The 23,331-nt window shown below is 38.3% G+C and overlaps 1 long non-coding RNA gene across 1 annotated transcript; it reads right to left on the bottom strand.

Annotated features, from left to right (window-relative positions):
* Positions 1-11,119: 11,119 nt before the first annotated feature.
* Positions 11,120-20,454, bottom strand: LOC143733374 (uncharacterized). The gene is made up of 5 exons (XR_013201333.1): positions 20,400-20,454; positions 18,608-18,776; positions 12,735-12,842; positions 11,272-11,479; positions 11,120-11,154 (listed from the first exon to the last, which is right to left on the bottom strand). It is a non-coding gene; the product is annotated as an uncharacterized LOC143733374 (long non-coding RNA).
* Positions 20,455-23,331: the final 2,877 nt, after the last annotated feature.

Genomic DNA, 23,331 nt, shown 5'->3' with positions numbered 1-23,331 from the left:
GTCGTGATGAAATATATAATTGAGTGTCATCAGCATAACAGTGGAAATTAATTCCATGTTTTCTTATAATATTACCAAGTGGGAGCATATATATTGAGAATAGCAGAGGGCCTAACACAGATCCTTGCGGCACTCCATAGTCTACTGACGTTATCTTCGATTTTTCCCCATTTAAACAGACCAAATGATAACGGTCTGATAAGTACGATCTAAACCAGCTTAATGCCTGTCCCTGAACTCCAGTGTAGTTTTGTAGTCGATCCAAGAGTATTTTATGATCTATAGTGTCGAACGCAGCACTAAGATCGAGTAGAATTAGTATTGAGATACAGCCTTGGTCAGAAGCTAAAAGTAAATCATTTGTAATTTTAACTAGCGCAGTTTCTGTGCTATGATGCGGTCTGAATCCTGACTGAAATTTTTCATGGATATCATTTTCTTGCAAGAAAGAGCACAATTGAGCGGACACAACTTTTTCTAGTATTTTAGACATAAATGGAAGATTTGAAAAGGGTCTGTAATTTGCTAGGTTATTTGGATCTAATTGCGGTTACTTAATGAGAGGTTTTATTACTGCCAGTTTGAATATTCTTGGAACATGACCTAAAGATAAAGACGAGTTAATAATATTGAGAAGAGGCTCTTCCACTACAGGTAACACTTCTTTCAGTAGTTTAGTGGGTATTGAATCTAATAAACATGTTGTTGGTTTAGATGCGATAAGTTTATTTAGCTCTTCCTGTCCTATAGTTGTAAGTTGTTCTTGAGGGGTGATAATTGAGGCTGAATCATAAGACACCATAAAAGATTGTACATTTACAATTGTGTTTCTCATGCTTTCTATTTTCTCATTGAAGAAATTCATAAAATCATTACTACTATACTGTAACGGAATATTTTGCTCTGGTGATGTCTGTTTATTTGTTAGTCTAGCTACAGTGTTGAATAAAAACCTTTGATTATTTTGGTTATTTTCTATTAGTTTGCGGAGATGCTCAGCCCTGGCTGCTTTTAGAGCCTTTTTATAACGTGAGATACTGTCTTTCCACGCGATTCTAAAGACATCTTAATTAGTTTGTTTCCATTTACGCTCTAAGTTACGAGTTTCACTCTTGATAACATGCGTAGCACTGTTGTACCATGGTGCTTTAGTTTTCTCTCTAACCTTTTTTAATCTAATTGGTGCAACAATATCTAGTGTACTAGAGAAAATGGGGTAACACTTTATATTACGACCCGCAAACAACTGCGTAAGTACACCGAAATTACGGTGTACGTTTCTGTAATTATAGTGTACTTCCGTGTAGGTATAAGGGAACAATATGTTAAGTTTTGGGTAATAAAGGGGTAACAAGCAGATTATACAAGCAAATTATTTATAATGTAATTATTTAAAAACAGGTACCTATTCTGTTAATATATTCCAGACAAAAATTGTACGTCTGTTATATATAAAAGTTATCATCACATTTCTGGCAAAATATGTTCTTAACGTGTATATATATATGGCTGTATTTACATAGTTTTTTATTGAATTTATTGGCTTTTCTTGCTAAATTACTTAATGATAAGTACAAAAAAAATAGTTTCTGCTATGATTTTAATTTAGACCGTACCATGTAGTACTTAGTAGGCCTACTTACCTTATCACATTGTATTGCAATGACACTTAAATGTCAGGGCAAATATACTGTGTAATTAAGCGATTTTTTGTTTTGTTTTCTGCGCTTGTTACCCCCTCGTTCTGTGTAGTTACAGGGTAAGTGCAACTCCTGCGGGCTGTAAATTAAAGTGGTGGCTTGTTACCCCCTTGTTCTGTGTAGTTACAGGGTAAGTGTAACTCCTGCGGGCTGTAAATTAAAGTGACGCTTGTTACCCCCTTGTTCTGTGTAGTTACAGGGTAAGTGTAACTCCTGCGGGCTGTAAATTAAAGTGGCACTTGTTACCCCCTTGTTCTGTGTAGTTACAGGGTAAGTGTAACTCCTGCGGGCTGTAAATTAAAGTGGTGCTTGTTACCCCCTTGTTCTGTGTAGTTACAGGGTAAGTACAACATTAAACCAGTATGCTGAAACAGACAAACCTAGCTTCACCATTAGCATTATCAACAAATTTCTAAATTAGTACTTGTAAAAGAGCAGTAGCACAATTAAACCAAAAACATTTATTAAAACAAGTTTAACAAAAAACAATCAACACTGTACAAACTGTAAACAGAACAAAAATAATATTGAAATCACACTGTACAGTGTATAACTAACAAAAATAACCAACTGTTGAACAGAGAAAACAAACAATTGGTTTAAACAAACTGTACAACAACAAAAATATCAATGGCGAAACTTATTTTTTATTGGTAGCAGCTTTTTTTTTTTTTTTCATGTCCTCAATTTTCAACTTAAGTTGGGGACAGGAGGCCACAAATTGCTGCAAGTCCTTGGCATAGGACTGCAGAGCTGTCCCTGGGGAATACGTGGGGACAGAAAACTGTTCCCCATCTGATGCTATTGCCACCTGTAATCACAAGTGCAGAAATGTAATTAGTAGAATATTAAAAAAGGTTGCACTAGTACACCAATAACTTTTTGGGTATCACATAAACAGTGATGGCCCTATCATACACCCGAACGCAAGTGTCTTTTGCTAATTTCAACCCGGCACAATGATCATTTTCACGTTTAGCGCCATGTTGTTTAAACAGCAAATGCATTTGCGCCCATGGGTGTTCTGGTCTGAAAATGAGGTGTGTTCAGGCACATTGTTGACGCGTTGCTATGTTGAGGCAACTGAAATAGACTACGCCATTGACCAACTAAAACCTGCTCTAAAGTCAATTGCGCAATATTGTTTTTGTTATTTAATGAGCGCATTAGTAATACGGGATGACAATGCGCGTTTGCTTGCTTATCACACATGGATGCGCAGCAGAACACAACCCTTTTTATAATATGAAAAATTAAAGGATTACAATGTAAAAGATAATTATTGAGTCTCTTGGACATAAATGAGGACCGATTACGAGACGTTAGAATGCGTAAAGAGCTGCTTCACCTGTAGCCTGGTGAGTAATTAAATGTTTTGCTTTAAACAAATACAAATATTGCATCTATTTTTAAATGTTTTTTTTTTAAATGCTACCCCACGGACTTATTGTATATGATGACTTTGTACCTCTGGATATGATGAGATGAGAAACATTTTTAAGAACCGGTTATGCTTTTAAAACACTCACGGCGCTGTCCGAGTGCTGAAATGTTTCGGCTCTCCACACGTTTGTAAATTCTTTATCTCCTGTTGTTAAAAATAAAGTATTTTTAGAGTACAAACCTTTTCTTGCATATTTGCAAATTATTTTATGAGGGATTATGTAGGCTATCCATACATTTACAGAAATTAAAAGCCTGCTATTTTTAATTCCATGACTGAAAGAAAACGGCTTTTAATAAATAAATAAAAAATGTAAATACAAATGAAAACAACAAAATTTTTTAACATCAATCTTTAACTGGTGGTCTTGTTCCTCCATTTAGTTTTTCAGTTTACAAATTCCGCCATTTAAATAGGGATTAGGCATGGCGCCAGCGCAACTGGCTTTTAAAGGGGATGAGAGATGAGACTCTCATTGGTTTATTGCACATTATGCCCAAAACACACACATTACTCATAAGGATAATAGGAACAACACTTTGCGCTTGGCGCATAAACAAATGTCCCGTCGTTAAATTAGCAAAAGTAGAATCGGACACGCCCGTTTAGAACATGTGCTTTAGACAATGCGCTTAGATCATTAAAATAAGGCCCTGAGTCTCATTTACTAATAATCGCATATGTTTTTTGTATTTATGACTTTCAGATTAATTCTACTTGATTTAGCTAGTCGTATGTACAGATTGACCACCCAAATTAAGACTATACATATATCAGCGGGTATATACATGTTATAACAGATCAGTACAGATCAGATCATATATTAAGGTGCATGAAAACATGCAGTTTAGAAAGCTACAGTCTAAATAGAGTAGCTTCTAATGAATATAATAAAAGGTGTTGCATCAAGGGTCTATAAGACTACTTGAAATATAAACACAAAACCCTAGGAAAAAACTCCAAATTTATTAACAAAAGCAGTAAACACTGCTCAGTCAAGACATGCACCTGCATTTGACTATCAACTTGTTTTATAAGGTACATCATGTTTTCTGTTAAAAGTGATTTTTAAATTAAGGAAAGAGGAGGTGTGAGTTTGGCCTAGAAATACTCTAACTTCTTTTTGATCTTTGCCAATGTTTAGCATGAGTAATCCAACTCTTCAACTGTGCTAGTACATCAAAATGCATCAAATACCGTTAAACCTGCCCTTTAATAGGTATTAATTTACTAGAGGCTGTATTTTATACTGCTGTTGGACTGTACAGCAATAAAGAAGTGTGTTTCTGTTATTTAGCCTAGGTTCAGTGATATAGAGGATGGATACAAATAATAGAAAAGCCTCTTAGTATAACAGCACCATTAACTTTGTGCACATTGCAAAAATGATTATACTTTTAAATCACTAAATATTCTTAGAATTATCACCTTCATGAAGAATGACTTATTGCAGGACTTTCAGATTTGACTGCATTTTTATTAAGGAAATTAACATCAATATTATAGTGTAATAGTAGGGAGTGGTGAATAAATAATACTTACTGCAAGCTGTTTAACAACATCACTGAAATTATAAATAAGTCTGTACTCATACCTAGCTCTGCGATGATACTAGACAATGCCAAGGTGGCTTTGTCTATGTTGTGCCTTTTCAAGCACTCAGGAACACTCCGAATTTTTTGGAATGTTTTCAGAAGGAGCTTGTATCTATGGGTAACTTGATCCGGGGTACACACTAGAAAAAATTGAAAATAAAATTTGGGTCAGTGTTACAAAAGAGGGGTATACCAGAAAGCAAGATTACCTTAACATCATATGAAGAGTTTGGTTTCATAACAAGTTTCATTTCATACATTTGGTTTCATTTCATACATTTTTCAAAAATCTTGTATTTTGATTGTGCATTCCAATTAATATCAATCAAACTGCATTTGGTACGTTTTGTCATGTGTCATCAGGCACTTAGGGGAAGACCCCCCTGGCGGGAAAGAGAGTGCTAAGAAGTGATTTAAGGAGTGAGTGATTTCTTTAGTTTAGCATAAATATTTAATAGTTGTTGTTCAATAAAATGCACTAACTAATGAACAGACAATCCTGGGCTATGCTTCTACAGAATGCAGTCATGGACGAAAACCCAGAAAATAGGTATTTGTGAATTTTGTGTCATAAACGTATGTGCCCCTGTCCCCGGTGAGGGGGAACAATTGGAGCCATCAACATACACTCGTATTTACAGTGACCACTTCATCAAAGGTAACCTCAAGTAAACACTTGATATATTAATCTTTGGATTTTTAGGCATAAAACATATCCATATATATATATATATATATATATATATATATATATATATATATATATAAAAATATAAGTTTTCTGTATTCTTACACACTTCCCAAAAAAAAAAAATCTAAGACCACAGGCAGATTTGTTTGCTTGTTTTAAGCACAAATTCACTTACATTTGATATTTTTTGTCAACATCCTAGATTTTTCTTGGGTCATTTTGCTCATTAAGGAAATTCATCTTGATTCGATAATTTTTAGATATTTATACAGAAAACAAGACAAAAATACTAAGAAAGTCATTTTTGCAGTGCACTATTATCAAAATTGTTAGTGTTTTGTTTGTTTACTATGGCAGAGTAGAGGTCACAATAAAATAAATATATAATATTAGCTGAAGCCATACATAGGCATTGGGCACAAACCAATTTTTGTCTTGTTTTCTAGTATAAACATCTGAAAATTCTTAAATTGAGATGCATGTACTTGGTAAATTCTGAAATGTAATAGGTAAAGGCTTAAAACAAGTATTTTCTCATCTTTATTTTAATTTTTATACTTTGTCAAAATGTATGTTTTGGATGTTTTGACAAATAGGTCTATATGTTTTCTTTGATTTATGTTAATCAGTGTTTGCTTTTTTCCATTTGCTTTCTGCTTGTTTGTCTGTTATAATAAGCAGTTGGCCTGTATCTGTCTGTTTACTATTTGTATTAGGCCTACATTGTGAAGCGACCTTGGGTTCTTGAAAGGTGCTATAAAAAATAAACTTATTATTATTAAGTAAAAAATATCTGTCAGTGGGGTAAGAAAAATGGAACTTGATTCCAGTTTAAACTTAATTCAATAAACTCAATTTAACTTTTTTTTTTACCCCACAGACAGATATTTTTACTTGTTTGAAGTCTTAAAATTTCAGAATTTATTTCAGTAAACAAGACTTAAAATCTTAAGCCATTTTACTTAACAAGTAAATGTATCCCAATTTAAGAAACATTAGTATTTTTGTCATGTTTTCTTGTATAAATATCTAAGTAAGACATTCATTTTTTGCAGTGTAACATATGTCTTAGAGTATGAGTATGTCTTAGAGTATGTCTCTGTTGAGATTATTATTGTTATGTGTAAGTTCTACCACACAATATGAAATCTCAAAACACTTTGACCATATTGTTGAAATATGTTGATGCTTTATAGCCACAACATTTATTTTTCCTTATTTCTTGTCCTCTTTAGGGTCAAGTGAAAAATATACAGTGAGAAAGTATTATTACATGACAGTTGTTCAAAGTGACAAATAAAACTTGCAGAAAGTGTAATGTTTACATATTTTATATTTACAACTTACTTCTTCTCCCAAATGATCTTAGATTTGTTTTTTTATTTTTCTTCTTCTTCTTCCTTTCTCTGTCAGTGGAAGATGAGGAAGATGAGGAGGAGGATGAAGATGAAGTGGAGGTTGAAGATGTTGAGGATGATGTCATTCTTCTCCTCTTCTTTTGAGGTTTCTCTAAAGAACATAAACCAGTAATATTTATAACAACTGCTCACTATAAATGATCAGTTAAGCATTTGTAAATAATTAATTATTTATAAAGCATTGTTTCTACATTGATAGATATTAGTAAGCAGTTTATAAATAGAGCTAGAAATGCTTTACTCTTCATTTATAAGCATGTCTATAATGTGTTTAATAACTGTATACTTTATAAATGATCAATTTGTCATGTTATACTATCATATTCATAACCTGTTTATTAATAAACTGTTTATAAATAATATCTATTAATGTAGAAACAATGCTTTATAAATGATGAATAAATTATTTACTAATTCTCAAAAAAGACGTATAGTGTGCAGTTATTATTAAGGGTTCACCTTTAAATCTAGTTTAACCCATTTAATCCCACCAATCACAATTGTGACCATAAAAATATTCATAAAAATATTTTTAAAGCTTTAAAATGTTACTGAATGTTGTTTTAGTCCATTTCCTGCAAATATGGAACAAATAAAGGGTATGAATTTAATATGTGCATTTTCTCAAGTATAGCACAATTGGTCACAATGACCAGAGCAATTTACATCCTTTTTTGTACCATGAGAAGATTATAGCTGCATCAATGCCCCAAAACAAAAGGTAATACAATTACGTTAACAAAGATATGACAAAGATTTTTTTGTCTTGACTTCAAAGTGTCTAGTATCAATATATAAGTTCACATTTATTCCGTTTTGTCGAGTGTGGTCATGTAATAAGTAAACATGTTGATGACAACAATTGTGACCACTGGGAAAACATTTTTAGAATTTACTGTACTTTAAAATGGCAGTTATTAGCAAAAGAATAATTAAAGTTTCACCATGACAAAGTTACAGTGAATATTGCACTAAACAAAAAGGTATAGCCTTCCATATTAATTCAGTATCACATTATTCCACCGCTCACAATTGTGAGCAACCTTAAAAATCAACTTTTCACATACATGTCCATATTTTTTTATCATTATATTGATTATTGCAGAGGGTTACTAATGACACATCATTAGGATATTTTAATGTCTGGTAAAATTTGGATCAAATTGGTTTAGTCTCTCTGCATTAAAAAGGACCATTTAAAAAAACTCTGCAATGTAACTTACTGTAGCTATGAGGAGTGACAGGCAAAGTCGATGGAGCAGGTGCAGGGGCAGCAACTGAGTCCAACAGCCAATCCAGTTCTGTTCTCAGCTGATCCCTCTGCTCCACCAAGGCACTCTTCTCTTCACGCAGTTTTTCGAGGGTAATGGAGGCAGTAGGAGCTAGGTTTCCTCCATGATCAGATGCAAGAGCTGGTTGGGGTAGGGGTGGTAAGGGGATGTCTTCCGAACCACTGTCTTCCATGACGTTATCTCTAAAGAAATTAGTGAAAGTCAATTTAATCACTAATCACGTAGCCTTATCTAATGACGGTAACTATATGGGTAACTATATTAAGTATGTTAAAATTTGCTAGTAGGCCTGCATTAGCTTACACATTAACATGATGTCCAAGAAAAAATATCATATGAACACAATAGTATTTAATTATATATATATATATACATATATACATACATACATACATACATACATACACACACACACACACATAAAAAAAGTAAACACGAGTTTTACTTGCCGATCGTCGTCCTCGAGCAGTGTGTCACGTGATTCTGCTGCAAGGACATTGCACAGTAACGTTACAAACTTTTATAATTTACTTTCTACGACTAGGTTTACACATTTTAGTGCTCCAACTATGAGTTACAAGCAATACACATTTTAGAAAAAGTTCTTACCTGTTTTTAAATCTTCGATGTCTTTCTGACTGAGAACGGGGATCACGGCCTTACCACCGCCTCCCTGAATACTCACTATTAAGTTCAAACTTACGTCTTTTCCTTCCTCGTTGTTTTCCCACACACGCTCACCCACAACTTGTAAACCTACCCCAAGGATCTGTGACTCTCTCAGCAATGAAATTATGTTTCTTTGCATTTCCCAGGTAGAAATGCTATGTCAGCAGGGGGCAAAGAGTTTCAGTTCTGTCGAGTGAAAACGATTTGATTCAAGTGTCAAACGACTCTCAAATGAACTTTTCTCCAGTTCTTTTATTCAATGTTACTATATAATTAATTAGTTATTTTGGAAACACCTTACAATGGGGTTGTATTGGTAAACATTAGCAAATGCATTAAATAACATGAATAAACAATATAATTTTTCAACATTTATTAATCTTTGTTATTGTAAGTTACCGTTTATGTATAACTTATACCGCTTGATTTTAATCAGAATTTAACATGAACTAAGAATAATAAATGCTGTAGAAGTATTATTTATTGATACGTCATGTAATCCAATCAATTAACTAATTGTTAACAAATATGAGAAAATGTTACCTTCATTTCTGTTATTGAAATTAAGAACTATAATTTTAAAAAACACTATTAAAATATAAAAAAAATAATTAAAAAAGCACAACCACAATGATAACAATTGAACAGTGTGTTTAATAATAGTTAATTACAACCAAAAAATCAGTATTGTTTTCAAGGACAAAATTATTTCAAAAATTAAATTTTAAAACTTGTTCACACTTGTAACAGAATCAAATTTTTAAATTATATAAATGTGTAATAACATCCAACATTACAAAAAGAACTGTTATGACCACTCTCTCTCTTTTAATTTTCTTTAAAATCTATATATTTTTTTAATATCATGAATTAAGCGACCAATGGGTCCATGTCTGTGGTTCTGACCAAGCCAGTAGTTCCACTCAACTAAACAAAGATTTGTTTTCAGTGACTGTTTGGTGAGGTTTCCCCTGCATCTATATATGTTCTCTTTATATGAGCGCCATGCACGTTCCATGTGCTGGGTGTGGGCACCTGATTGTGGATGGATGAAGTATCGTCGGTAGGGATGGGAATTGATAAGATTTTATCAATATCAATGCCACTAACGATTCTGCTTATCGATCCGATTCTTTAACGATTCTCTTATCGATTCCTGATAGCACTGTGTGGGAAAAAGTAGTCTTTTTCGGGGGGGAAAACAAGTCGTTTTAATGCTTACACTTGACTAAGCAAACTGTACTTTTTATGTAATTTCTGTAATAAATGGAACCTTATTGTAAAGTGTTACCGATTAGTTATACACCGATTAAATGTCCCGTGAGTTCAGTGTTGGAAAGATCAGTTGTTTTAACCATTCATTAAAACGAATCGGTTCAAATGAGTCATTAGTTCGCGAATTGGACATGTCATTATCGGACGTGTGCGCGTTGTGTGATTATCCCGCCAGTTGGGACATCCCACAAGATGTGTGTCATCACAGAAAACATTTCATCACTGGATCGTTTTTTTTCGTTTATTTGAAGTGTGATTATGTCAGCTGAATGTGCGGAAGACTTTTCAGAGAAGATAAGGCAACGTATTTTAGCACAATTCACACCCAGCGGCAATTCAGGAAAAACAAATCTCCGAATGCTCCACATAAAACTTTAGTCTCCCTACCTTACCATCGTGTCGTTTATTTTGATTAATATGTGCGAGGGAGAGAGGAAGACAGCGCTTAGTTTTGAGACGGTGAAGCCTACTTTCGCCTTGCTCCGAAGAGAGAGAGTGCGTGCGCGCGACCGGGGCTCTCTCTCTCTCTCTCTCTCTCTCTGCTCGATCAGTTTAACATGCGCCCTGTCACAAGCGCAGCGGTTCATCTACATTACCAGAGAGAGACAATTTTACTCACTGATCAAATAAGACTTTGCAGGACAAAGATTATCTTTGGACGCGGTGCTATGGTGCTTGATAAAGGACAAAAGGGACAGTTGTGAGTTCACGGTCTGTACATACTATGGCTGACTCAGAGCAGGAGCATCGATAAGAGGACTCGTTAACGTCGAGGGCATACAATATCGATGGATCGTAAAATTTAGAACCGGTTCTCGAGTGGAACCGGTTTTCTTTTCTCATCCCTAATCGTCGGTGGTTAACCTGATAGTGAATGTATCCATGCTGTGGCAAGGTGTTGTATGCCCTCCAGCAATCACTTAGAATTTCACTCCCAGGTACTACATACTTTCGTATGATGGGTAGCAGATTATTTCGTCTGCGATGTTTGACCAACTTCAATATCGGTTTTCTAGATGTTCCTTGCAATGTTTCCTTCGCCATGTTCTTCCGAAGCGTCCACGATTGTACTACACATAATAAAATAAAAATGATACAGCCATGATATTATGTTTAGCTACTTGAATATCTTAAATATGTTTAATCTTGATAGTAATCTCAACAGCATCTGCCATTCAATGTTGTACCTTTCTTTTGTGGCGGAATTTACTTTCGTCAATGACAACAAAAGCATGTGTTCCACCAATCCTCATCTTCTTTCTTCTCTGAAGTCTTTTAATTGCAGTGACACAGCATTGGCGAAGAGTATTATACACTCTTGTGATTGATGTACTACTTCTAGCAGCCCCTTCCTCAATCAAGTCGATATGTCTTTTCCTGAGACCTTGAGCAAAACTGACAATTCAAAATAGTGTTAAACCATATACGAGATATATTAGCAGCACCCTGATGTGGTTCTAAACCGGTCTTGAGTTTCTTAATTCTGCTGAATACAAAGGAAGATATTTGGAAGAAGGTCAGTAACAAAACATATCTCATTTCGTGTTGATTCCCATAGTATTTATTTTCCCTACTATTTCTGTAAATGTGGGATTGGATCTGTTTGGTTACTGAAATTACTCCAAATATCTTCTTTGTGTTCAGCAGAATAAATAAATTTATTTAGGTTTGAAACAAGGTGAGTAAATAATGACAGAATTTTTTTTTTGGGGTGTAATTTACCTTTGACTCCATAAAAAAAATGAAACAAATAATATGATGCTACATTACACAATATATCCAGTGATTGTAGTTGCGTTTTTGTTCATTTTTAACGTTATTCCAGCATCTATGGCTTATATGCATGGCGAGAACCGGTTAATCCATACACAAGTAATCCACACAAATTGACTGATACAAACATTGCGGGAGGGGCAATTTGGTATCTCTAATTTACCTAACCTGCATTTTTTTTTTCCTGTGTGAGAAAACCGGAGTACCCGGAGTAAACCCTGACACAGGGAGAACATGCAAACTTCACACAGAAAGGCAACCTGACCTATGTCACACTTCTTGCTTCCGGAACGCGGAGTAGGGATTCAGAACTTCTGGTCAACAGTATTTCTCGATAAGGATTTAGATTATCAGCCATAATGTCTAAACCATCCAAGGTAGACTGACCACCAGCTATGAGGTAGTGAACCGAAGGTTTTTGCTCCTGTAGAAGCTATAAGTTCGTATGAAATCAACCTTGCTTTAAGAAAAACATGTTTTATCCGCGATCTTATGAAAAAAAACTACACTACCCACAACGTTTTCATTTACCATCCGAACCACATCGTCATATGTGATTTCATGCAGGCTGCGGAGAGATTTGGTCCAGCGGTATCTATCGGACTCCGCCATTGTAAAAAGCTAACCGGAAGAGCCGTATCCCTACTGATGGACTTCCGGTCTTCAATTTTTTCGTGACATAGGCCTATAGGGATCTTCTTGCTGTGAGGCAACAGTGCTACCCACTGTGCCACCCCTAGTTGTGTGTCTTATGTTTCTGAGATACAATAACTGAAATGAACTTAAATTAAAATATGAAACAAATGATAAATAATACACTCAATATATTCACTGTTGCACACAATATATAATTATTTATACAAACAAACAAACTTACTTTTGCATTATCTTGAGCCATTCTGAAATTTCCATCTGTGAACCCTCGAAGATGGAACCTGTCCTAATAGATTTGGAAATTTCCTTATGGCATCTTCTTCTACATCTCCTGTGGAAAGATTAAACAAAATGTCAACTAAAACATAACATTTCTTAATGATTAAAAGGAACAACAATAGAAATGACACACTTAATTGCATTAAAGTATGTTTATTTGAAATATCATATGCAAATAATCCTTGTTTGAAATTATGTGCACGTCATCCAGTAAATTATCGAGTATGTAACCAAAATCTACATCTTCTCTGTGAAGTCTGCTAAAAATATTTAAATATTGAAAAAGAAATGCATCTTTTTTGCCTTATGTAAAAATAACTGCACAGCACATTCCTGTATGAGTGTCACAAAGAAATTTCCACAAGTTTGTGTGTTTGTAGCTAATGAAGTATTAAAGATATCTCGATGTGATTTTAAATTCATATTCTTGGCAAACTTAGCTATCATACATAGTATGATACCCTGGTTAATTCTAAACTCAGGGGTCCTGGGTTTGTCACGGTGGGTAAATCCTATGTCTCATTCATGTCTCGTGTTTCTGTTGTTACATATGTGTGTGTGCTGATTAGAGGCTCACTAATGAGCTCTGCTCATCAGAGCTCATTCAGTAATCACTCATCACCAGCTGCAGTCTATCATCCCGGTCTATTTAATCTCACCCATTTCTCATCTCCATTGTCAGATCGTTGTTTGTGATGTCCGGTGTTTGATCCCTCTACGTTCCAGTATCCTTCGTTGTTCCTGTCTGTTCCCTGTGGATGTTCTGGATTCGTCTTGTTGATCGTCACCTCACTTCACCTGCACTGTATCCATCTGACCATCGAGTCCCTGCGCCACTTACCTGCCTGTCTGTGAATCGTGTACTGAGTTTTCAACCTTGCCTGTCTGTGGACTGTGTTCTGAGCTTTCCAATAAATATTGTTACTTGCAATTGCTTCCGTAGTTCTTACGTTACAGAACGATCTGACCAGAAATGGAAGCAGCGAGTGACAATCCTGAGACGTTGGAGGATTTCGTAAATAACAGCAGACGGCGGATGGAGAATCAAGAGAGAAATATCAACGACACCGCTCGTGCTGTTCAGGCGTTAGTGGCGCAGGTGCTCACCCAGCAAGTCCAACAGCTGCATATTCCCGCTGCGCCGGTCCCACCGCCGATTCCCCAAATACCACCAGTGGACCCCTCCCAGTCGGAACCACGATTACCAGCCCCAGAGACATACTCAGGTGAACCCAATTTTTGTCGAACTTTCCCAACTAGATGCTCCATGCATTTCTCTCTCCAGCCCAGAACCTTCCGGGAGGAAAGAACTAAAGTGGCTTTCGTGCTAACGCTGCTGACTGGGAGAGCGGCACTATGGGGAACGGCGGTGTGAGAAAACCAGGAAGACTGCTGCACCTCGTTCCAAGCGCTCTCCGACGAGATGAAACGGGTCTTCGACCGTGCCTTGGGAGGCAGAGAAGCGGCCAGATTGCTGGCCGAGTTACGTCAAGGACATCGATCCGTGTCGGACTACTCGATCGAGTTTCGGACCCTGGCGGCGGAGAGCCAATGGAACAGGAGGCGCAGTGGGAAATGTTCCTGCATGGGTTGGCTGACCGCGTCCAAAAGGAGATTTATGCCATGGACTTACCACCGAAACTCAACGATTTAATCGCGCTAGCACTGAGAGTGGACGCCAGACTGTCTCGTGTGGAGCGAAGAGGACCCAACTACCGTTCTTCGGCGGAATCGGAGGGTCACCGTGCTGGAGGTGGGGACGCGGTCAGCCCCGTCTACGATCCCGAGCCCATGCAGGTAGGTCGAGCCCGGCTTTCCCGGGAGGAGAGGGAGAGGCGGAGATCCCAGGGCCTTTGCCTTTACTGTGGAGGAGCGGGACACTTTGCCTACAACTGCCCGTTAAAAGGCCCAGCCCGGTAGTAAGTGTGAGGCTACTATCGGGTGGGATCTCCGCCGAGAAGACCTCATCGACATCGACTCTCCTTCCGGTTAGACTCCGATGGTCCAACCACCGTCACGATTGTCATGCACTTCTGGACTCGGGCGCCGAAGGTAACTTCATGGATCACAACTTTGCACTCAAGCACCAAGTTCCCCTCAAACCACTCACCAATCAGATTGCAGTGTACGCCCTCAACGGTCAGAAACTCCCCACCATATCTCTGGTTACTGAAGATATCATCCTCACCACATCAGGCAATCACTCAGAAACCATCTCATTCTACATCCTGGACACTCAGCTTGCACCCATAGTTCTTGGTCACCCATGGCTCACTCGTCACAATCCCAAAATAGACTGGCAACTCAAATCCGTAGCGGCTTGGAGCAGTTTTTGTCATAAGTCCTGTCTTGTCTCTGCTTGTCCGTCTGTTTCTGTTCATGTGTTACAGGAGGAGACAGTGGATTTATCTAACGTGCCCACGGAGTATCGGGATCTGAAGGAGGTGTTCAGTAAGTCTCGGGCTGATTCTCTCCCTCCACATCGTCCCTATGACTGTGCTATAGAATTATTGCCAGGTACGTCTCCGCCTAAGGGCAAATTATATTCACTCTCTGTCCCAGAGAGAGAGGTCATGGAGAAATACATTTCTGATTCTCTAGCAACAGGGTTCATCCGCCCTTCCTCTTCTCCTGCGGGGGCGGGGTTCTTTTTTGTGGGGAAAAAGGATGGATCGTTGCGACCTTGTATTGATTACCGGGGGCTGAACAACATCACGGTAAAGAATACATATCCTTTGCCATTGATGTCTTCAGCTTTCGAGAGGTTGCAAGGAGCATCCGTCTTCACGAAATTGGATTTAAGAAATGCTTATCATTTGGTCCGCATTAGGGAGGGGGATGAATGGAAGACCGCATTTAACACCCCTAGGGGGCACTTTGAATATTTGGTCATGCCTTTCGGCTTGTCCAATAGCCCAGCGGTCTTCCAAGCACTTGTCAATGACGTGTTGCGAGACATGATCGATCAATTCATATATCACTACCTGGATGATATATTGATTTTTTCATCGTCTCTCCAGGAACACGTGCAACACGTACGACAGGTGCTTCAGAGGTTGTTAGAGAATGGGCTTTTTGTCAAGGCGGAGAAATGCGTGTTTCATGCACAGTCTGTTCCTTTCCTAGGTCACATCATCTCGGTTGAGGGAATGCGCATGGATCCTGACAAGGTTAAGGCTGTGGTAAATTGGCCAAGTCCTGATTCCCGTAAGGCCCTACTGAGGTTTCTGGGGTTCGCCAATTTTTACCGGCGTTTTATTCGCAATTTCAGCCGACTAGCCGCGCCTCTGACTGCCTTGACCTCCCCCAGAACGACGTTCAGGTGGTCAGACGCAGCAGAAGCTGCGTTTGCCAAACTGAAGAGCTGCTTCGTTTCAGCTCCCATCCTGATAACCCCTGATCCATCACGTCAGTTCGTGGTGGAGGTCGATGCGTCAGAGGTGGGGGTAGGTGCAGTGTTATCCCAGCGCTCTCGTTCAGACGACAAGATGCACCCTTGCGCGTTTTTTTCCCATCGTTTGTCCCCTGCCGAAAGCAATTATGACATTGGCAACAGAGAGTCTTTTTTTCGGACGTTTTGACTTTACTCTCTCGTACCGCCCGGGTTCTAAAAACATCAAACCCGATTCTTTATTGCGCATTTTTGACCGTTCCGATCGCCCGTCTACTCCCGAGTGCATTTTACCTGAGAATCTATTCATCTCTACACTCACATGGGAGGTTGAATCGAAGGTCAAGAAGGCCTTAGAAGGGGTAACGCCTCCGACTCGTTGCCCACCGAACCGGTTGTTTGTGCCGGAGAGTTTACGGTCCAGCGTTATTCAGTGGGGTCACTGTTCCAATGTGGCTTGTCACCCAGGAGTCAATCGTACTATGTTTTTAGTCAAGCAACGATTCTGGTGGCCTCTCATGGCTTGTGATGTTCGCAGTTTTGTATTGGCTTGCTCAGTTTGTGCCACAGGTAAAACTTCCAATCGATCTCCGGACGGGTTACTCCAACCGCTGCCAGTGCCTTCGAGACCCTGGTCCCATATCGCACTAGATTTTATTACCACCCTCCCAGGGTCACACGGTAGTTTTGACCGTGGTGGACCGGTTCTCGAAGGCGGCCCATTTCATTCCCTTGCCCAAATTACCCTCAGCCAAGGAGACAGCGGTCATTGTCGTTGGCCACGTCTTTCGGATTCATGGCCTCCCGACAGACGTGGTTTCTGACAGAGGACCCCAATTTGTATCCAAATTTTGGAGAGAGTTTTGTAAACTTCTGGGGGCGACTGTGAGTCTGTCCTCTGGGTTCCATCCCCAGAGCAATGGTCAAACTGAGCGAGCCAACCAGGATTTGGAACGAACGTTGCGATGTTTAGTGTCCAAGAATCCTTCCTCGTGGAGTCAGCAACTTTCTATGGTGGAGTACGCCCACAATACGTTGCCAGTGGTCATCCACGGGCCTATCACCATTTGAGTGTAGCGTAGGTTACCAGCCACCAATTTTTCCTAGTCTGGAATCCGAAGTCGCGGTCCCCTCCGCCCACGCCTTCGTCCAGAGGTGTCATCGCACTTGGACAAGAGCCCGTGAGACTCTACTCCAAGTGGGGGCGCGCACCAAGGCCAAAGCCGATCGCCACCGGCGGAAGCCTCCCGTATACGTCGTCGGTTCTAAAGTGTGGCTTTCTACCAAGGATATTCCTCTCCGTTCCGTTTCGAATAAACTTGCACCTAAATTCATTGGCCCGTTTGCTGTCACCAAAATCATTAGCCCGGTGACAGTCCGCCTGAATCTTTCTCCAGTGTACAGGAGAATCCATCCCGTCTTTCATGTTTCCAAAATTAAACCCGTCTTTTATGCTCGCATTAATCCGCCAGTCCCGTTTCCCCCCCCCCCCCCCCCCCCCCCCGCCGCGCCTCGTAGATGGGGAATCCACATATTCGGTTAATCGTATTCTGGACTCGAGACGGAGGGGACGCGGATTACAGTACTTGGTGGACTGGGAAGGTTACGGTCCGGAGGAGAGAAGTTGGGTGCCAGCTAGAGACATTCTGGATCACTCCCTTATCGATGATTACAATCGACAGGTAAGGGAGTCTGGGAACGCCAGGAGGCGTTCCTAGGGAAGGGGGTACTGTCACGGTGGGTAAATCCTATGTCTCATTCATGTCTCATGTTTCTGTTTTACATATGTGTGTGTGCTGATTAGAGGGGCGTGGCTGCTCATCAGAGCTCATTCAGTAATCACTCATCACCAGCTGCAGTCTGTCATCCCGGTCTATTTAATCTCACCCATTTCTCATCTCCATTGTCAGATCGTTGTTTGTGATGTCCGGTGTTTTATCCCTCTACGTTCCAGTATCCTTCGTTGTTCCTGTCTGTTCCCTGTGGATGTTCTGGATTCGTCTTGTTGATCGTCACCTCACTTCACCTGCACTGTATCCATCTGACCATCGAGTCCCTGCGCCACTTACCTGCCTGTCTGTGAATCGTGTACTGAGTTTTCAACCTTGCCTGTCTGTGGACTGTGTTCTGAGCTTTCCAATAAATATTGTTACTTGCAATTGCTTCCGTAGTTCTTACGTTACAGGGCTATCTCTTATTTTATGCTTCACACTGCTCATACTTTACCCAGTGTAACCAATTCATCCTTGTTATGTCTGATCTGTATACTTTTCAAAAACACTGGGTTTCTATAATGAGTTGCTTATTTTGGCTTTCATCTTAATGCAGACTTGCCACAGAATGAACCATTCAAAAACAAACACGAAAAAGGACTAACAATAAGTAACAACTAAGTAAAATATTTACACAGATACATTTACACTTACCACCTATAACCAATTTTTGTAGAGCCTGTTTTTGACATTTTCATATGGGTCCTACAAACAGGGCACTTCATCTTTGGTGCAAGCAGCCTATGTTTCTGCAACCACTTAATCAACTTTCTTCCCCCTTTCCATGTCATGTATTGTAGTTCTCTCATGAACTTGCCCATGACTGTGGAAGATGAAGACAAACAAAGGCAAATAATGGTTAACTTCATTTTTATAATTAAACACCACAACCCATTCAGACCAGATACGCGGTCAAGTTATTTCGAATTCACATGACATTTTCCTCCTTGTAAATTTAATATACCTTTACATTAATGTCTGTGAAGCATTACCCTGCTAAATAAATAAATAAATAAATAGACTAGCATAATTCCCATGCTGGTTTGGTGCTGGTTTAGCTGGTGGTCACCAGCAAACCAGCGCCATAACACAACATATGCTGGTCTTGCTGGTTTTTCCAGCAGGGAAGTACAGCACACAACTAAAAGCATTACCAAAAAAACGATTGATTTCTTACTCAAATGTATTTTTTTAGGATTAATTATAAATACATAAAAACTAATTTAGTGGTGAAACCTGAATCGAAAGGCAAACAATCAAAAGGCGAACGAAACTTACCTGATAATGTGTCCACGAGTGTAAAGTAGGCCTACAGTAAATTACGAAGATTTCGTAAGTTACATGCTGTAACGTTAACGTTACTTGGCCTAAAATCCGAAGATGAAAGATACGTAAGTTAATACAATTAAAAGATGTAATAGAATTAGACAGGAAGTTTGTTAAAAAAATCAAAACATGTTAGCGAATAAATAAACAAATAGATGTTATATTGTTTACATTTTTAATCGTTACAGTAGCCTGCATTTCTTACAGATAAACAAAAAAAAACACTTACCCACAGATTTAGTATGGGGATGGATGAATCCAAAGTTAAATTTGACTTCGATCTTTAGATAGGTTTTTGGATGTCTGAATCGGCTTGAGGTGGTAAGTACCGCGAGAGCAATTCAAAGGCATAGGGAACCTGTCGCCTGTCGGTATTCGATCCGTTCTACGCATGCGTAGTAGACGCAGTAGAAAACGCACATGCGCAAATTATAATTTTCTTTTGCGACTATGATTTTGATTTACGACACTGCACGATCTGTTCCACGCGTGTGTGTGAGTGTGTGTGTGTGTGTGAGAGAGAGAGAGAGAGAGAGAGAGAGAGAGAGAGAGAGCGAGCAATTTTACTCTTATAAATAAAGATACCCAAAAAGTGTACTTCACTAACTGTCCACCTCATGTCACCTCTGTGTGCACACCATGGTGCACACATGCTTCTTTCAAGTCATTTCCATTGTCAGTTTGAAATAATCTATAACGTTTCCCTAAACTTGTTTCATAATTTTTCCGTTTTCTATTATTTCCTTTCTATTTTTACCTTATATCGTATAGCATGTGTCGTCTTCCTTTTTGTCCCTACTTTTTGTTCTAAAATTATTATGTTTACATACTTAATAAATATAGAAAAATAGCGCGCACACACACGCACACATGTTGTAAATTGTTATTAATATATAAACAGGCCTCTCTCTGCATATTAATTTGTATGTAAACATAATAGTTTTATAATAGTTTTAGAACAAACAGGTAGGCTATAAATATTAGTAAGAAATAATATAAAACAGGAAGATTATGAAATATTTAATAAATGGTATTAGTTAGAATACTATATGTACTATAGAGATTCATTATTGCAAAAATAATTGATTTACTAATAAAGAACAGTACATATATTACATACATGCACACATCTCAGTAGCCAATCCATTTAAACTTTTAATCTATCTAAAAAAAAATAAACGTAACGTGATGAAAACGCAGGAACCGGGACCATAACAGTTTAACGCTAACACTTCACACTGCCACTCGTTGGGCTCCGCCCACAAAATACATCACCTCTGTTTGCAAACACGCAGAAGGTCTGTTTATTTTTGGACTCGATTCGCAGACAGTCAGGTAGGATATATAATAGAATAACGTTTTGTTTTTTTGTTTTTTAATTAAATTAATTTATTTACCTTTTATAAGTACGTGAAGCCATGAGGTTGCATATTCCGGTACAGTAGGTGGCGGTATGCACCTTGCTTGCGACCCGCCAAATACCAAGAGAGAGAGAGATAGTGATTGTCCGCCCTTCAGGTAATATCAGATGTTCATTTTTCCTCTTTAATCAAAGATGAAGCGGCCCAAAAGAAACATTATGAAACCGTCGAAGTACAGGACGGGGGGTGAAAACGCCACATCCACTGAAGTCGCGTGTGGGAGCAGCATGACCACCACTGTGTCGGGAAAACATGACGACGCATTTAAGTGTAAGATTGGGGAGTAACGTTACCTTTCACAAAATTGCAGCATCACAATCTTTCCAAATTGAATATGTTCAGCACATATTCTAAACTAGTTACCTGCAATGGCTAACTTTTAGATCTCCTTCAGTTCTTTAGTGAAACTATCCACCTTATTTTTTGACGTAAATGTCTTAACTGCTGCCTGCTAGTAACATGTCAGGTAAATGTACGTGCGTGCACACGCATGTCCCCATGATCCATAACACTGCCAACTTTGAGCTCCTTTGTGTATAGACTTACGGTGAGCCACTAAAGCTAATGGTAGTTGTATTGCGAGGGACGTGTGTGCTGTTTTGACTGGCTTTTTAATGTTTATAATGAAATCCAGGAAGACAGGCATAATTTGTGCAGTTAGGGGTTGCCATAATAGCTGGTACAATGCATTAAATCTCAACAAAACATTTGTTTTAACCATAATACACGCACACAAGCTAAATGTGTATGTGGCGCACTTGCACCCATGATCTGTAGCCTACCCACCCATCCAACCAGTAAAACTTTTCATAGACACTGCTAGTAAACAATAAATACAATAATTGTTCAAAAACAACTAAAATTATGCTGATTTGGCTGGTTTATTTTTCTACTATATATTATTTAAAAAATGCGATTACATTACAGAATATATACGACATAAACTGCTTATTAGTTAATCTTTACAACAGTTCTTAATGTGTTTACGTGTACTTTTGCTATGTTTTAAATATAACATATGTTTTTAAATATGTTTTATCTTTTTAATAAGCAAATGATTTCATAAAAAAAAAAATACTGAATATTTTTGTGATATTTTAACAATAAGCCTGAAAACTAATTAAAAGTCTTGGTATATTTAATTTAAAAACACTCGACTGACTTTCCAATAGTAAAGATATTGGTATGCTATTATAATTGCGCATTGAATACCCGTAACCCCCGAGCAACAACACAAAATGATTAAATATTTAAGCAATAAGGTTCGAGAGGCTGTGCTGTATCGTGAAGACTCCGTGTGCAGTGCGTGTTGCATTGTGTATGCGGTACAGGAGCAGCACGCGATAGTGCATGCTTTCACATATGCTGCGTGCGTTTGCAGTGCGCAACTTATCCGCGGCTGTACCACAAACACATTTACTCACTATTTGTATTTCAAATTCAGACGTTATCAGCAACTTTTATTTAAAATAAAGTTGTGTCACCAGTGCGATTCTCTTTGTACACATAGGCTATACACTCTTTAATATATGTATTCACGTTAAAACACACTTTAAACATCATATTTAATGCATTACTTCTATATAGATTATATATTAAGTTGCTCAAGCAAGTGGTAACACAATTAAATGTAGGCTATACTTATTAAAATTGCAAATATTTTAAATTAAAACTTAACGTTGAAAAAAAAACCCAGCAGACTCATAACCTTTTCACATTTAATCTTGCATGTCACAAATAACTTCTTTTTCACCTCCACGAATGAGACGAGTGTCGTTCATTATTTGTCGCCTTGTTTAAGTAAATTGTAATTTCCTTGCTTTACTCCGGTCTTACAGTAAAAAGATGACTGTAGAAAAGAATAGTAGCTTATTATTTTTAAATGCATGGTGAGATGATTAAGCTACTACATTTTATTTAATTAAATAAAATGTAGTAATCTAAGCATAAATGGATTTAATTAAATAGCCTACTGTTCTTTTCTACAGTCATCTTTAATTTAAATGCATTTATGATGAAATTACATTTTCATGTCAATTTGTGTTCATTTTCACCACGAACTATGCGCTGTCACTTTAATACAGCGCAACTCGGTGCGTAAACGATGCTGTGCTGTATACGCACCGCAACTGGAACGGATCGCCGGACCGCACCCGCGTGCAGTGTGAAAGCTCTCACCTGTTAACATGGGTACGGAAAAAAATACGCACCGCATACGCACTGCAAACGGAGTATGTGTGAAACGGTCGTTAGGCGGAGTGCCTGCAACCCCTTCAGCCGTGACTTATTCACGATACAGCACTAGCCTCGAGTACTTTATTGCTTTTGTAAAACGGTTACCACACAATACAAATATTAAAGCCGAATAATATGTATCTATGCAACTTTCATGAAGTAAAATCACTAAAAACCTTCCTTCCGCTGGAAAAAATAGTCCCTGTCCCTGACCGTAAACAGCAACAGAAGTTACATTATTTCGCCAATAGATGGCGGCAAAGACTGTCTTTATGAGTGAGTCAGTCAGTAGAAAAGACTTATATTGAAAGGACTCAAACTTGTGATCACGGAGAAGGAAGACACAACTAACGGATGACTATAGGAACGAAAACCCCTTAACTGTTAAAAGGACAA

The sequence above is a fragment of the Siphateles boraxobius genome, unplaced genomic scaffold (genome assembly GCF_051911475.1).
Source record: "Siphateles boraxobius isolate OS27281-9 unplaced genomic scaffold, OSU_SipBor_1 99, whole genome shotgun sequence".
NCBI classification, from domain to species: Eukaryota; Metazoa; Chordata; class Actinopteri; order Cypriniformes; family Leuciscidae; genus Siphateles; species Siphateles boraxobius.
This window is presented reverse-complemented; position numbering and strand designations above follow the sequence as displayed.